General features: G+C 39.5%; 1 long non-coding RNA gene across 1 annotated transcript; it reads left to right on the forward strand.

Moving 5' to 3' along the window:
- Positions 1-1,599: 1,599 nt before the first annotated feature.
- LOC135153523 (uncharacterized) lies at positions 1,600-9,265 on the forward strand. Its single transcript, XR_010292920.1, has 2 exons — positions 1,600-1,705; positions 6,200-9,265. It is a non-coding gene; the product is annotated as an uncharacterized LOC135153523 (long non-coding RNA).
- Positions 9,266-18,587: the final 9,322 nt, after the last annotated feature.

Consider the following 18,587-nt stretch of genomic DNA (forward strand, 5'->3'; position numbering starts at 1 on the left):
AATTCATGACGTCACGATTATGTAACTTATCAAACAAGTCATGTATCGTATGAAGTTGATAACGTCATGACTTGTGACGTATCAAATTGAACGAATCGTAATTAAAATAAGTTAAATATTGCGCCAATCAGAAAGCTTGTTACATATGAAATGTTGTGTATTTTCAGGGGTTACTCAAGAATATTTGCCTTTGAAACGTTTAACGCCTATGTCCGGTCACAAAATTGGCGTAAATGCCGCCCTCAAATCATACATTTTTTAAGATGAAAAAGCTTGATGAGTTTATTTAATCAATTAATCACTTAGTAATGGAATAATAGTATAAGCTGATCTTCAACTGGTCTTTACATTGTTATATTGCAATTTATTCTGACTTATCCAAAACATAATAACATGTTTACAAAGTTTTAAAGATTTAAAAAATAACTTCTTTCGTGGTATCGGACTACAAATATTTTTTGAAGCACCCACCCGAGATTATTTTACCAAACTTTCTTATCACTATCTACTATAGGCTGGTATTTTCCGGTTAACTCAGCTCGGCCTTTTACTCTTTATATAGCTGTTTATTTTCCATTGGTGGAGTAAATCTATATACAATAAGAAAAGGTACTCCTTAACCCGGGACAGCCTGTTTATATCCTAAAATCCGAATCTCGACACAATCTTATACCTCGATTTCTTGAAGCTGATAATCCCTTCATATCTCAATATCCCGATCTCATTGTAGTTTACTATTTTTAATCTGTTACTCTACTAGCACATTTATATTTAAGGATCATGTTTGAAATGATCTTGATATGAAGGATATTTTCCTTCATACCATATTTTTTTCGGTACACAAAAAGATTAGCGTATTTTACCATCCACTACGTAGACGTTTTCTACAACGCACAAATTCAGTTGGAAGTGCAAGTCAGCTCACGTGCAGTGGACAGATTAGAGGTCATTGTCGAAAGTTGGTGGACCGGGAGAGCTCATCGCGTCTTAAGATTCGGACCGGACGACAAATTGCAAATATATCGTTTGTCCAGAGTTTAGGGCGACACTGCTGTTTCGATTCACCGATTTTTGACAATGGCTGCTTTGTTATGAAGGGCTTTTGATAAAATATTATCATCGTTATTATGGTTATAAAAAGCGTGTGTGAAGTGATTGCTAAAATGCCCTAATGACCAACAGCTGATGTCACAATCTTCTAGTGAATGCAGGTCACAAGTATTATCAGCGCTGTTTGCATTGGCAATAGGCCTACAGGGGCCGATTCAGCTCTCGCCAATAAAGGGGGGGGGGGTCGAGAAACATTTGTATTGCATCTGCATAACCAAAGTCGTTATTGATCTCCAGTCATCCAAAATAATTATGTAGTATTACCTTATCTTGTATAAGGTCCCTATTCTTTTTTTTTGTAAGGGATTGATGTGTCATTAAATATGGATTTTGTTTTCCATCTCAACAATATTGCTACAGAGATTAGGCCTATATCTCTACACGTACAAAATATTTTTTTTTACTTTGATACACACGTAGTGTAGTAATATGTAACATTTAAAGCAATTTCCTTAAGAGACATTTCTCTGTCTGTCTTTTTTTTCTGCTCTAGTGCCCAGGCTCTGATGTTAACCCCCAAGTACCAATCCAGCCTTCGACCTTAAAATAATTGGAATGAAGTACTAGTAGGCCCGTTGGAAGGAACTCGAAAAGGGTATGTACGGTATGATTTATATTCATGATCATAACTTTCTCACTAAGCAAAGTATATGAATACGATGAATGTTGTCCTGAAAGCGGAACATTTTGTAATCGTGAACATGAAACATGTCTCCGAAATATACCTCTTTAAACAAATAATGCGAAGCGCGAGCTGAAATTTTTTATTTGTTGGATGCATTCACATGAAAAGGAACGGTTAAAGGATTGCAGAAATTTATTAAAAGACAAGTGTCTCACTTAAGTGAAGAATGTGAGCATGAAGTTGGATATATTGACCTATATTGACCTGAACCTCCCCCAACCCCCCCTCCCCCACTGCATTACTAACATGACCAAATTCGTTTGATCTGTAGTCGATACCCACAAATTAATTATGTTGCATTGCCTCATCTTGTCCAAGGCCCCTATTCTTTGTTTTTTTTTTGTAGGGGGAGCACCTGGATCAGTAGCCTAGCTTTGCCATGTTTGCCGGGGTAGTATAGCAGCACATTGAGTATATTGGCGTTGTTGTTGTTTTGTAACTATGAACAGGATGGGTTTCTTGATATTCTTACCTAAAATGTTGACATTCTAAGCATATTTTGTAACCATGAACAGGATGGGTATCTATCTAAACAATCGTGCGAGCGCGAAGCTCGAGCTGAAAATGTAATATTCTGACCTAACATTTGGACATTCAAGTAAGCATTTTTGTTAATCATGAACAGGATGAGCATGTAACAAAACATAGTATGTTGAGCGCGAGCTGAAAATTTTTGATATTTCGACCCAAAGTTGGACATTCTACGCACTTATCTAGCAATGAACAGGATCGATCGTCACCTTACTAAACATTGATGCGAACGCGAAGAGCGAGATAAAATATTGATATACTGACCTAAAATTTGGACTTTCTAAGCACTTTTGGTAATCATGAAATATGCATTTGATGCGAGCGCGAGCACCAAACTCATGTGAAATATGAATATGGCGCCCCGATCGAACATCAAATTGGCGCCGCAAAGGTCGAATATGAATTTTGCGCCCCCTCCCTAGGTTGAACATGAATTTGGCGCCCCAGGACAAACTCCAATTCGGCGCCCCAAGGTAGAACATCAATTCGACGCCCATTATGTCGAACATCAATTCGGTGCTCCTAACTAAAACATCAATTCGGCGCCCCCTATATCAAACTCCAGTTCGGCGCCCCTGGGTAGAACATCGATTCGGCATCCCCCTAGGTTGAAGATCAATTTGGCGCCCCTATGTCCAACATCAATTCTGCCCCCCTTATTAAACTCCAATTTGGCACCCCTAGGTAGAACATCAGTTCGGCGCCCTCCTAGGATGAATTTCAATTTGGCCCCACTATGTCAAACATAAATTCGGCTCCCCCTTGTTCGAACTTCAATTCGGCGCGCCCCTTCCCTTTTCCTTTTTCTCTCTCTTTCTTTCCCCTTTTGGCGCCCCTAAGTAAATTCGGCACCCCTATGTCGAACACCGATTCAGCGCCCCCTTTATCAAACTCTAATTCGGCGCCCCTATGTAGAACATCGATTCGGCACCCCGAAGTTGAAGATAATTTCGGCGCCCCTATTTCGAATATCAATTTTGCCCCCCCCTTATCAAACTCCAATTTGGCGCCCCTAGGTTGAACATCAGTTCAGCGCCCTCCTAGGATGAAGTTCGATTCGGCGCCCCCTTGGTCGAACTTCAATTCGGCGCGCCCCTTCCCTTGTCCTTTTTTCTCTCTTTCTTTCCCCTTTTGGCGCCCCTAAGTAGATTCAGCGACCCTATGTCGAACATAAATTCGGCGTCCCGAGGTAGAACATCATTTCGGCGCCCCTATATCAAACTCCAATTCGGCGCACCCCCCCCTCTATGTCAAACATCAATTCGGCGCCTGTAGGTAGAATATCAATTCGGCGCCGCTAGGTAGAACATCAACTCGGCGCCCCCTGGCCCTATATCAAACTCCAATTCGGCGCCCGCTTGGTCGAACTTAAATTCGGCGCGCCCCTTCCTTTTTCTCTTCTTCTTTCCCATTTTGGCGCCCCTAAATAAATTCGGCACCCCCTATGTCTAACATCAATTCGGTGCTCCTAAGTAAAACTCCAATTCGGCGCCCCTCCCTATGTACAACAGTTATTCGACGTCCTTAGGTAAAATATCAATTCGGCGCCCCCAGGTCGAACATCAATTCGGCGCTCCCTATGTCGAACATAAATTTGGCGCCCCTAGGTAGAACATCAGTTCGGCGCCCCTATATCATTCTACAATTCGGTGCCTCCATAGGCCGAACATAAAGTCGGCGCCCCCTATATCGAACTCCAATTCGGCGCCCCTTGGTAGAACATCGATTCGGCGCCCCTACGTCGAACATCAATTCGGCTTCCCCTATATCAAACTCCAATTCGACTCCCCTAGGTAGAACATCAATCGGCGCCCCCTAGGTCGAATATAATTTCGGCGCCCCAATATCAAACTCCAATTCGGCGCCCCAAGGTAGAACATCAATTCGACGCCCATTATGTCGAACATCAATTCGGTGCTCCTAACTAAAACATCAATTCGGCGCCCCCTATATCAAACTCCAGTTCGGCGCCCCTGGGTAGAACATCGATTCGGCATCCCCCTAGGTTGAAGATCAATTTGGCGCCCCTATGTCCAACATCAATTCTGCCCCCCCTTATTAAACTCCAATTTGGCACCCCTAGGTAGAACATCAGTTCGGCGCCCTCCTAGGATGAATTTCAATTTGGCCCCACTATGTCAAACATAAATTCGGCTCCCCCTTGGTCGAACTTCAATTCGGCGCACCCCTTCCCTTTTCCTTTTTTCTCTCTTTCTTTCCCCTTTTGGCGCCCCTAAGTAAATTCGGCACCCCTATGTCGAACACCGATTCAGCGCCCCCTTTATCAAACTCTAATTCGGCGCCCCTATGTAGAACATCGATTCGGCACCCCGAAGTTGAAGATAATTTCGGCGCCCCTATTTCGAATATCAATTTTGGCCCCCCCCCCTTATCAAACTCCAATTTGGCGCCCCTAGGTTGAACATCAGTTCAGCGCCCTCCTAGGATGAAGTTCGATTCGGCGCCCCCTTGGTCGAACTTCAATTCGGCGCGCCCCTTCCCTTGTCCTTTTTTCTCTCTTTCTTTCCCCTTTTGGCGCCCCTAAGTAGATTCAGCGACCCTATGTCGAACATAAATTCGGCGTCCCGAGGTAGAACATCATTTCGGCGCCCCTATATCAAACTCCAATTCGGCGCACCCCCCCCCCTCTATGTCAAACATCAATTCGGCGCCTGTAGGTAGAATATCAATTCGGCGCCGCTAGGTAGAACATCAACTCGGCGCCCCCTATATCAAACTCCAATTCGGCGCCCGCTTGGTCGAACTTAAATTCGGCGCGCCCCTTCCTTTTTCTCTTCTTCTTTCCCATTTTGGCGCCCCTAAATAAATTCGGCACCCCCTATGTCTAACATCAATTCGGTGCTCGTAAGTAAAACTCCAATTCGGCGCCCCTCCCTATGTACAACAGTTATTCGACGTCCTTAGGTAAAATATCAATTCGGCGCCCCCAGGTCGAACATCAATTCGGCGCTCCCTATGTCGAACATAAATTTGGCGCCCCTAGGTAGAACATCAGTTCGGCGCCCCTATATCATTCTACAATTCGGTGCCTCCATAGGCCGAACATAAAGTCGGCGCCCCCTGTATCGAACTCCAATTCGGCGCCCCTTGGTAGAACATCGATTCGGCGCCCCTACGTCGAACATCAATTCGGCTTCCCCTATATCAAACTCCAATTCGACTCCCCTAGGTAGAACATCAATTCAAGGCCATCCTAGGCATGCTAGGTTGAACTTCAATTCGGGGCCCCTACGTCGAACATCAATTCGGCTTCCCCTATATCAAACTCCAATTCGACTCCCCTAGGTAGAACATCAATTCGGCGCCATCCTAGGCATGCTAGGTTGAAGATCAATTCGGCGCCCCCTATGTCGAACATAAATTCGGCACCCCTAGGTAGAATATAAATTCGGCGCCCCCCTGGTCGAACATCAATTCGGCGCCCCCTAGGTTAAAGATCAATTCGGCGCCGATAGGTCGAACTTCAATTCGGCGCCCCCTAGGTTAAAGATCAATTCGGCGCCGATAGGTCGAACTTCAATTCGGCGCCCCCTATGTCGAACATCAATTTGGCGCCCCAAGGTCGAACATCAGTTCGCCCCCCCTAGTTAGAACATTAATTCCATGCGCCCCTTTCTTTTTTTTTTCTTCTTTTTTTTCCTCGTTTTTTTTTTTCTCTTCTTCTCTCCTCCTTTTTTCTCCTTCTTTTCTTTTCCTTCTTTTCTTTTCCTCTCTTTTCTTCTTCCTTTTGCGCCCCCTTTTCGCCTACCCGGGGGGCCCGGGCCCCGAAGCCCCCCCCCCCCGAATGCGCGCTTGCTGGGTCTCATTTCCGTATAAGAGCCATTTCTCTGTCTTTTTCCTCTCGTGCCCTAGAATCTGGTGTCGACCCCAAAGTACCGATCCAGACTTCGACGCCACTACAATGTGAATGAATGCACGGATGTTGACAACTACATCGACGACGACGATGGCCATGGAACTCCTCCATACCCAGGCGGCCAAGTTAGCGATGATAGCGGGGCGATGGATACGTTGATGACTACGGGAGGACTTGTCTGATCAGCCAACTAGGGAACACTTCGGAATGTCGTAACATTCAAATCTAACATCCAATTTTGATATCTTGAGTCCGAGTTAGGCTTGTTTGCAAGCAGCTTTTCTCAAGTTGTTAAATTCAACTCGGTAATGGGTGTATATAAATACATATAAGCTTTCAATTAGCTAGGCTTGAAAATCATTGACATTCCGGGTAGTCGATAGATAATTTTGGTGGGCGAGCTGGGGGTTATGCTTTCATTTTTAAAACAAATTTAAACAGATGTACGTTATGAGATGGCGCTTACATAGTATTTTGTCAATAAGACAAATATCTTGTCATTTAAAAGAATATATTTTTTCCCACATGAACCTCCTTCTTTACGTAATTAATAAAATAGAATTAAGTACCGTCTTATCCAGTATCGACTCATTGTAGATTGTGTCGATTAGCCTACAAACTTTTCGATGATGCCGACAATACAATGGGTGATTTCAAGTTCGGTGTCGGTGTTATAGTGTTGGAGTGGAGGCACATTTTGGATTGCGTTTCCGAGCTCCAAAACCTATTCTGATTTTAAAACAAATAATCCAGATCACAGTATTGACAGCTCAACACCTATAGTGCGTATGACTTTTCAGGACCATCTTCGTTTTATGTTTATTTTTATACTCAGGTAAAATTTACCTTACACCAACACCAAGAGGTCAACACTGAACTTTAAATCACCCATTGCAGTCTCTTACCAATATTAATCATGCCAATTAATTGCTCTAATCCCATTGCCCTTTTATCCCTGATATATTCTTATTTGACTCGATCTTCAATGTTGATATTGATAACAAGAAAACAATAATGTTAATAATGATGATAAGATAATGAACTTATATTGTCTTCTATGATCATGATAAGACGCGTAGTTACATGTATAAAGTAGGCATACGTTTTTTTTTCATTTTCTTTTCTAATTTTCCCTTCTTTGGCCCAAGAGTATAAACACAAATTAAAGGACTCAAGCGTCAGTGCCAAATGAAGGATTATGATGGGATGAAAATAGATTTGTGAATGATTTCAAGAGTTGTGTTTGATTGTACCTCTTTCTGGAACGGACTCCTGAGTAAGAATCTGCTGAAATTGTGCATGCAGAACAAAACAAAACAGGCATTCATAAAACTATCAACGATCCACTAAGGGGTGGCAACGATCCACGAGATATGATATTAAGAAGGGAGTGGAAGAGGTCTAAATTAGTCTCAAATTGGTAACATAGAATTTAAGGACCAATCCCGGGGGGCCAGTCAAATGTATTGCTGTACACATGCGTGACCAAATTATTTCCAAACACCCCCCTAAACGAGTTTTTCGCGGGCTTCATTGACACATTTTGGCCCCTAAACAAGTTGTCGCCAGAATATGACCCCTAACCAAGTTTGTCTACTTGCTAACAATAAGCTTAAATAGACAAAACTATATTAATTGGTATTGCATGCCCCCAGTGCAGTTATGGTTAAATTACCACAAAGGAATAAAATATCTTAACACTGTAAATAAGTGTCATCCAAAATCTTCTCCCCAAATGTTATTCCCTTTTTTTTTTTACTACTACTTGGTATATCATGGACGGGACGGGGGGGGGGGTGATTGCTCTGTTCCACTGAACAAAAAAAATTCCCTTCGATTCTTATACACCTTGGCAATTAACTTCTCCGAGCCGAACGTCAAATTCCGATTGAGGTTGCTTTTACGGTAATTTCTATCAAATCAAAAGATAATGTATATGCATTGGCATAGCAACGCACAAGGCTCGTTGCATAACAACTTGAAAGTGTTTTTATTCTTCTATTAAAGCCCGTGCATTTATGGCCACCATAGGTTATATTGATTTGGAGTCGAAATTGCTTTCTCACTGTGTATTAATCGACAATTTTTTTTTAAAGGGGGTTTTAAAGCAAGTCATTTTTTTTGTGTTCAGAATGTTAGTAGATTTCACCAATTTTGCCTTTGTATCATATGATGATATTTTTTATTTTTACGATGTATTTTCAAGTCCAGTCAAAATAAGCCATAAAAAATAAAATGCATGCTGTTTTACTTGGACCATTCGCTGATAAGCGAATTGGTCGTCCGTTTGAATGATCCATGAACATTTTCATGAAACAGATAATCAGTGATTTTCACTGACAATTGTAATAAGCTACTGAAATCCTTGCATCTGATTGGCTCAGAGCAATTTTTTGATGAAAATTGTTGACAAAATGCTTTATGAAACACTCCCCAGAACATAATGTTTTAAAACCTCAATATTAGTGTCCATCCAACCAAAAAGTTTATTTGAATTGCATGAAATATACAATATTTCAATAATTATTTTCCTATTTAACAATAGAGAAGCTCTTGATCAAATTACAACCACAATAGCAATTCCACATGCTTCGAGATGAAGCAAACTATTTCACAATTATTATATGAAGAAAAAACAAGATATTCCATATATAAAATATATGTCATATCATTGGTACCCTTACTTGCATACTGACCAGGATGTGCATATAACTTTTTTTTTCCAATAAACCTAACTTCAAATTTTATAATTAATTCCTTCTTTTGCAACCGTTTTTCAAAATGAAATTTCCAATGTTATGCTCCTTTGATTATTTTCATTTGATTCAAACCAATGTTTTATTGGAATGGACCTTCCTTTAAGAGTCACATAGATCTTATAGAGATATACTACAATCACTGCAAAATAGCATTCGTAAATTGTTTTGAGTATTCGGGTGCTTCATTTATCACATTATAGCAGGGGGTCGTTTCATAAATCTGTTCCTCAATCGGTAATTTTGACTGGACTTTTTTGTTATTAAATGACTTTGTCTGATTTCGCCTCTGTGTATTTATTTGTTGTTTATGTAAAATTATTCCCCTTGTCATAATTTTGATTTTTTTTTCTATTTGTCACTCTTCATTCTCATTCATTTGGCACTCTACATTCACTCTCTTGCTCATCTTTACAACACGTTCACAAAAAAAATCCCAGTTCAAATCTTACCTCGAAATTAAATAATCTTATTTTAGGGTCACATCCTAATCGCGTCAAAATTACCAGGGAATTGTGTTGCCGAATTCGAGCGGCCTATATCTGATCTCGACTAATTTTTCAATTTTTCTTTACTAATTCGTTACCATTTCAACAACCATATACCGATATGATAATATGATTATTCAATTTATCTCAGACATTTAAAAAAGTTTAAAAACTTGGAGCAAAGTATATATAAATGTGCGATTTGTTCATTTGGCTTTTCATTTCTTCATTGTGATACTGTTTTGCTCATTGTTACTTACATAAATAGGCTTCGAAATAAATAATGATTCATTAATAAAGCGCTGAAACGATAACTAAGAAGTATATAATTCACTATAGGCCTATAGCTTGCAGAAGAAATGTGCTTTGATTTAACATCATTCACTGATTGCGTTTTCTTGTTTTCGAATCACATATATATACTTATCATAAAGCCATATCGATTTTTTTTAAAAGATGAATAAAAATGTTTTTTTTTACGGAAGGTAATTTCAACTCTGTTGAAATTTTTTGGATTCTACACCCCCCATTTACACATTAATTTTGGTAAGGAACCATAGAAATGCATATACTAAAGAAAATAAATATTTTAACATTGAGCATCTACCATGAATTATTTCCCTGAATTACATATACGCTGTAAAAACAGGACAAAATATTATGATTTGTGATGCCGTGTTCGTAACGGATTAAAAACTGCACTGCATTTAGGATCTTATTCCCATCATCTCTCTATTCCTCATCCCTTTATTCTCCATCAGTTATCATACCTCACACTTTGTCATTGGCACACACCTTTCTCTTAGCCCTTTTATTCTGCATCCGCTCGCACACATCTCGATCTGCACATGGATCTGCACCATCCCATTGTATTAATATATAAGGACCTTGAGTTAAATGACGAGAATGTTCCCGAGAACGCTAAATACTTCAATAGGAATCAATATAAAAACAAACGGATCTACCAAATTGATTGCCCTTCTTCGCACGCGCCAACAATATTTCTCTGTAATATGCATTTTCATGGCTTTTTGCAAACAAAATATTGAAGAGCGATGCAAAGGCACGGCTTTCTTTTACCTTGCATAATATGCTGAAAATATTATAAATTTTGTGTATTAAATATATTTGCATGCTTGACTGAATTTTAGTACAAGTTTTAACCATATCTAGGCCGGTGATTTCAAGTCTTTCATATCTTTTGAGACCAAACGGGGTCCAAATTTGCAATATGCAACATTTTGTAAGTGCATGTCCAACCCCTAATCGCTCAAAAAAGGGATTTCATAAACGAATACAATGCAAATTCTGGATCTGGACAAAGTTCACAAATGGATCATTATTTCAACTTTTACTGATTAAAAACATTTGACTTTATGTATGTTATTCATTATTGAAATAGTGTTGTCAACAATTTCCTTCGGAAAAAAGACCAAAAGCCGAAAAAGAAGGAAATATATATTCAATTCAATTCAATTCACTTTATTCACATCCATTAAAAAATATACAACATACAATATTATATGAACAATAAGAAACAATCAATACATAAACAAATCAATATAATTACAAATAAAAAGAGTAGCACCAACATGCGGTGGATGTAGGGGATTGGCAAAGGCCAAAGACCTATCGAGGCCAATCCCCCTTGGTTCCGCGCATTGGTTAAAATATAACAAATTAATGGTGATTAAACAGTTATAACATCAACATAAACAAACAAAAGAAAAACGTTTAAAAAAAAAAAAAAAAAAACACAAGGCTCCATTTTACTTAAAAACTGATGGTGAATTGGCAAGATATGATTTATATTTACGTTTAAAAGTGATTAGTGAGGGGCAAGTTTTAATTTCAGATGGCAAATCATTCCAGATGACAGGTCCTTCGTATATAACAAGAGAAAACTTAAAAAAAAGAAAAAGAAAATCTTAAAAAGAGCGCCCAGGCAGACCAGAATTTCAGGAGCTTTATTAATGATTTACAATCAAATTCTGATAACATTTATTGATCAATTAGCATAATCAGAAATGAATTTACGAAATTTTGAAACAATACAATTTGGCAGATTTCGTTGTGGCTCAGTGGCGTGCTTGCCAATTTTTGTCGCGATCGCCTGACATACACTTGGGGGGGGGGGGGGGGGGTGGGTGGCAAATAAGCACCCCGGTTTATGGAATATGAAAAAAAAATACACGTCCACGGGATACATAGGGTTATCGTTCTTGGGAACATTCCTGTCCTGTCACAAAAGTAGGAAAAGAAATGGAAATGAAAAAAAAAGTGAAATCTAAAGCTTCTAATTTTAATTAGAGAGGTTTATATTCCACCTTTTTTTCATTTTAATAACATAAAACATGTAGTTTTTTGCGACTTCACATGTGAATATAAGCTCCATACTTTGCCATATAAATTCCATTGCAAATTTCTCAGCCAAATATCTTTTTTTTTTCATTGTTTCTCGCATGCCTTCTGAGGGAAATATCTTTTTTTTCATGATGGAAATTTGTGGAATTTATACCACACGTATATGGCAAATGGGTGAGCTTGCATGTAAAGTCACAAAATCAAATCAAAACCGCACACCTTACGACTGGTCCACGATCCGATTTTGGAACAATCACATTTTTTTGCTCATTTTCTGAAAATGTTAATGAAAATTATATTTTTATTACAGTATCAAATTAGCCGAAAGAATACTAATATAACAATTTTAGATGATTGGAAGCCTTTATTTTGGAGTAAAGGCCAAATTGGTTTAACATTTTTAGCCAATCATACGATTGCTATGACGTCGTTACGACTAGATATTGCGTTTAAGGATTATAGCATAGTCACATATTGTAACACGGGTATTCGTACGGTGATTTAGAACATTACACATAAATATATTCCACGTTTCAGTAATAGCATCAAATTCTAGTAGGTTTTGTTCCAAAATCGGTTCGCTGACCAATCATAAGGTGTGCTGTGGCCTTTGGGCTCATATTCACTAAGGGAGGTTTAAATCAGGAGGGGGGTAGAAACCATAGATCATGCATAATTGCGTTTAATTCAGCACATATTTTGCACAAAAAGGGGATATTTATTATTGGACCTTTCTCAGTGTGCACTTTTATACATGAAACCTGCATAGTCCATGTTTTGTCAGTGGCAGCACCAGGCATTCCCCCCCCAAAAAAAGAAATATGAAGGGGAAAGGTACATTAATTTGACCTTAACAGTTCCCCCACACACATTTTCATTGCCCCTTCACCCGCACCTCCCTCCACACTGAAAAACCCTGGTGCTGCCACTGGATTTAGTCCTGGGGGGGGGGGGGGGGGGCAGTCAAATGTATTGCTGTACACATGCATGACCAAATTATTTCCAATCACCCCCTTAACAATTTTTTTTTATCAGTGTGCAAAATAACCCCCTAAAACAAGTTTTAAAAAAATTCTTTGGAAAAAAAAACCCTAAATACGTTCATTGACCAGTCTTTCAAAACCACCCTTTTTCTTGAAAAATCAGTGTTTTTGGTACCCTTGACGAGTGCATGCGCGGGCCTCGTCCAAAACTGAAAAACACCCCCTTTAAACGTGTTTTTTCGGTCACGCATGTTTACAGCAATATATTTGACTGCCCCCCCCCCCCCGGGATTTAGTACCCCCTCTTGGTTTGAGCCTGGTGAATTTGAGCCATGTTTCTCTCATATTCCTCCTTTTAAACTTCCCTGATAAACCTTGGTACATAATATGCAAACTAAATTATAACAAATGGACAGATATTAGGATATCACATAAGATTTTATTAGATTGAAAAAAAATCACATTAAAAAAAAAATGGCAGCCCAGAAGATTTATTCAAGCGAAACTATCCAGAGCAAGTGACCTTGATCTTGGGATGGCTGCTGACCCTCACAGATAGGCTTGCTGTCTGGTCCAAGTTGTAGCCTCCCTTCCAAAATCACCCATTTTATGACATCACTATCAATAGGAACCATTTTTCATAATGTACATCGAGGTGTTGATGACCCCGCCATGCATGATGTGCCACCTCCCCAAAGTCAAGTGCTTCAATTGTGATTCAATAGTTGCTAAGAGTATGAGAGACAATGCAGTAAGTTACCCTTGCAATGGTCGTTGCTGAGGGCGACAATTACAATATGACAAATTCTCTGTTCTCGAAAGCATATTTGAGTGGTTGATGAAGTCACATTCTGATTTGATTTCCCCTCTTAACACCCCCATCATCCTCTTCTCAATGTTCCATCCATTCTCCTTCCCATTACCTTGATCCCTCCCCTCTGATTATTCCTCCCATTGTCCCTCCATCTGTCAATCTCTTCTATCTATCTACACCACCCTCTCTCCCACAACCCTCTAAATCCCTTCTCTTTTGTTACCCCACCTCCACAAATATCTCCCTCTAATCCATTCCTACATCCATGAATTGCTTTCCCTTTGTACCTTCCTATACTACCAAACCATCTCTGCTACATCTCTCCCCTTCATGTCCTTCCTCCACAAATCTATCATGACTGGTAATATGTTCTAGCGTTTTAATTTGTTTTTGTTTTAATTTATTGTCTTGTTCTTGTTTTGTTCAAGTTCAAAAATATTTTTGCCGATTCAATACACTCTTTATTTATACATGTCATGATTATGTTGCTAAGAATTCCCATGGATGCCCAGTCTTGGGATCGATTATTAAAATTCATAAAATATATTTTTTTAAAGAACAAGCAACTGTGTCTGTGCTTTTGTTTTTGGTGCGGTTTTGCTTCTTGGTCATTTACTCATTTGGTTTTGCAGGATAACCCAATGATCGTGCAATGGAACAGCATGATTCATTCCCACCCCGTAACTCAAGGAGATAATAAGGAATATAACACCGGAAAAATAAATACAGCTCTCACCCATAGGCTCGTCCAGAGCATTAGCACTACAGATTCCATAAGTAATAATTAATAAAGCATGGTACGTGTATCAAGCGGTGAAGTGCAATGTCATATTTTGCGCAAAGCATAATGGGGGAATCTAGCATGAAAGCAACTGGCAAGACTTTATTTTGAAGTGTCATCTTAGACACTTTCTTCATCCTTGGTATGTGAGGTACTAGAACATCAATAACCTTGAAACAGTGTTCATTCACAGAAATATCTTCAGGAAGAACGAAGACCCTAAGCATGAAAATGGTGCAAGAGTTCCTAATTCACCACACATTTGAAAGGACAGCAACAACAAACCTCTGAGTTGGGTCAGGGTCATGCCTAGCATAACTGTCCAACCTGACAAAGTACAAACCATTAGACCTACAGGTGGATCAGTCTGATTCCATCAAACATCCTTGAATGGGTCAAGGAATGAGCAGAGACACTTCTGCAGTGATGCCTGAGATCAAGGTGGTCTTTCACAGAACGAATAACTTGTTCCCAAAGTCCACAACTGATATCTTTCAGTTGAGCGCTGCCGAGACCAAAATTGACAAAAACAACACTGAGTAACTTGGAGCAAGACACGGAATAAAAGGGGATATTTTACCAACTAGAAAATAAGCTGAATTTCCTCAAGCTTTCACAGCAAGTTACATGTCAGATACATGTAATATCCCTGGTGGGTGTTTCATAAAGCTGTTCATAAGTTACGAGCGACTTTATGAACAACTGGTGATCCTTTCTTGAGGTATATTATTCGCACCAAATTTTAACTGGTGTGGATTTTGTTCCTGAGAAAGATTTAACAGTCGTTCGTAAAGTTGCTCATGACAAACAGCTATATGAAACATCCACCAGGTAGAGCAAGATTATCTACCATATACTTGTCTTTATGATGGAAACCACACCAGCACACAAACTGCCAGCAAGACTGGAGGTCAAAACCGTAAATCGATAACATCTTTGGAATTTTTGGTTGCAAGGATGGAAACCACTGCTGAATCGAGGCAGTGACTGTGAGGTAAAAATTAAAACCAATCCTTTTATCAAAAGGGATGGAGCAAAATGCCCCTAAACACTGAAGAAACCACAATATACCCAACAGGGTCAACATAACACTAGAACTTCAAGATGTTTGGCAAACGACTGTTGTTAAACAAAGCAGGGGCCAGTTTCACAAGGTGATACAACTATTGTAACTTTGCAATTATTATGGCAACTACCATGGTAACTGGGCTCAGTAGCCAATCACAATCAAGCTATCCGGGGAAGTTGCAATAATGGCAAATTTACAATAGTTGTGAGTCTTAATGAAACAGGTCCAAGTGTTGACATCAGGTGTTGGTGTTAGCCCATTGTATTCACATCATCCACAGGAACCAAAGAAAAGTAGTCTCTGAATGGTAAAAAATACTTCTAGTCCAGGATTTGCGGGACACCAGGGGTACAAATGATACTCAGAATTGAAAGAGTCAAGGCATCAATTCCTAGATAGTCAAGAAGGTGGGTTCCAAGTGAAAGTGATGCCAAAATGCTGCATCTAAAGCATTGATGATTATAGAATATTTAGTATTGCAGGAAATGAGATGGTACCTTCTGAGTCCATAAACTCTGCAAGAAGCAATGGCACAATGGTAGCCATGAAATATTAGGCCAGAACAGCTCAGAGGTCCATCTGCTCCATGAACGACATCCAAGTTTGTACTGAATATTTGGATGGATCTCCATTCTCGAGTACATGTATAACAACATAGAGAAGTCAATATGCGCCAATTGGTATGCCATCGATACTGACATTTGCTTCCTACCGGGAACCTCAGTGGGTTGCAAATACAAGACACTCTGATTACAAGGGGAGAGTCAGAACCACTACTGTAACAACACAAGTGATGACCAAGTGTGAATTGATGCCTTGCTAAGGGACGCTAGAGCCTCAGTGGGAGGCAAACCTAAGACCCTCTGATTACAGTCAGAATGACTACACCACAGAACATGTGATGCAAGAATCGAAGACGAATCGGTTCTGACTCTGAAAACATCTTTCAGACGGTGATCAAATTCAAATAATCGGCAAAGAGGAAAATTCGTAGAAGAGCCAGGCTTGCAAGCTTTGCGCGAAACTACTACATATGACATTGCGCTTCACCAAGTGTTACACAAATAAGAGTTCTGGGTAAAATTGATGTAAAATTTTACATTCACATATGGGAATCCTTTTCTAAGCACTCAATGCTCATAAAGTATATGGCCTCATACATTACCCAGAAAATGTGTTTCTTTAATTTTGACAGACAAGCCCATAAAGATTGAGCGTCGACCCTAAACACTAACAATTAGCAATTAGAGAGTATTTACGTTCCAATGCCTTAGTTTTACAACTTCACTCCCTACTCCCTTATAGAGTATGAGGATACTTGAAAGATGAAGTTCCGAACATTGAAATTACCCTGCTTGAGACATGAGCGAAGGACCAAGTTTTTTGTTTTGGTTAAAGTTATCCCGAGGAAAGTATTTTGTTGGAATTCGTAGGAAGACAATCATAACATGTTTGCAAAAGAGTGCATATTATGAGCGAGATGGTATCTTATACTCAATTTTTTTCTGAATGATGAAGACTTGACTTCATAGAACATTTGATCAGTCATGATGGATTCATGTTAAAAGGGCATGGAGGGGGAGAGTGGCAGAGAGGGTTGGTGGCAGAGCCATCTTGTCAGAGTTCAGTCAACTCAGTTGCTTTATAGTCACATCATGGCAGGTACAGTGTGTATATACCATGATGTGCCCAATAGGAACTGGACTGGCCAAACTCTTCTAATCAGGGGCTCTGGCAAATAGCACAGGAAGGTGCAGAGAGATTGCAATCCATGGATTAAGAAATGGAGAAGAGAGAGAGAGAGGGTAAATGTGGGAGCGGTGGATAGGCAAGGTAACAAAAAGGAAAAGGGCATTGAGGATTCTGCGAGGGAGGGTGGTATAAAAGGAGTTAGAGAGAGATTGACAGATGGAGTGAATATTCAATGAGGATGAAAGGAAGAGAATGCAGAGGAGAGTCTGGGGTAAGGTAATGAGAAAAAGAGCTGGTTGGGTATTATCTGAAGAAGATTGAGACAGAAGGATGATGAAGAATCAAGCGGGAAGATTTTAGGAAAGTGTATCAGAACATGTATACGTACAAAATGACCCACAAAGGCACTTGTTTGGTCATAGTGTAAATCCAACCGATAAATGTAACCCAAATTTCTATTGCTACTTTTATGATCAGAATATGACACAAACCTAGCTTAACCATCCAAATATGCTCTGAAAGCTAGAGAATGTGAAATCGTTACTGTCGAGAACAATTCTATTCCACAATCGTAATTGTCGCCCTCAGCAACTGCAATGCTAAGGAATCTTAATGCATTGTCTCAAATACTCAAAGCAAGTGATTAAAATCACAATTGAAGCACTTACTTTAGGGCCTGGGGTGCATCATGCATGATGGAATCATCTACTCCTTACTGTGAATCATGAAAAATGGTTCCTTTGGTAGTGAAGCCATAAAATGGGTGATTTTGGAAGGAAGACCACAGCTTAGACCAGACAGCAATCCATATCCATGAGGGCCAGAGTCCATCCCATCGATCGATCGGTCGGTTGCTCTGGTGTGTTCCACTTGAATAAATCTTCTGGGCTGCCATTCAAATAATATATTTAAAACAAAGACATAATTAGGACATAGAATAATACACTATTGATATAACATGTACATATATCATCTGAGCAATTTCAAGAGTGGTCTTGGGTGCTAGTGTTGGTTTGATAGGATAATTAGGGGACCTTTCCAAGAAATTTTTCAGATCTGACAAATTTTCAAGAGACAAATTTTGATAAAATGCTCCCCAGGTCACTATGCTCCTTCATGATAGAGTTTTGGTGTAGAAAATTTGTAGCACCTTTTAAATCTCAACACCAAATTATATTAATCTAAATCAAGTCCAAAAAACCAGCTTAATAAATCTTGCAGTTGGTGCTTGTTTTGACACAACACCAACCCCAGCTCTTAACACCGCACTTGATACCACCCATTACATCAGATGTTTGTAAGCCTAAGGGCAGGTCCAAGCTACAAAAATATCATGATATACAAGTACAAAATAAGTCAATACATGAACATAAACCAAAGGAAGGTAGCATACCCCTTGTAAAAACATATATGATATGCAAAATAAATCAATACATG

Source organism: Lytechinus pictus, chromosome 3, assembly GCF_037042905.1.
Source record: "Lytechinus pictus isolate F3 Inbred chromosome 3, Lp3.0, whole genome shotgun sequence".
NCBI classification, from domain to species: Eukaryota; Metazoa; Echinodermata; class Echinoidea; order Temnopleuroida; family Toxopneustidae; genus Lytechinus; species Lytechinus pictus.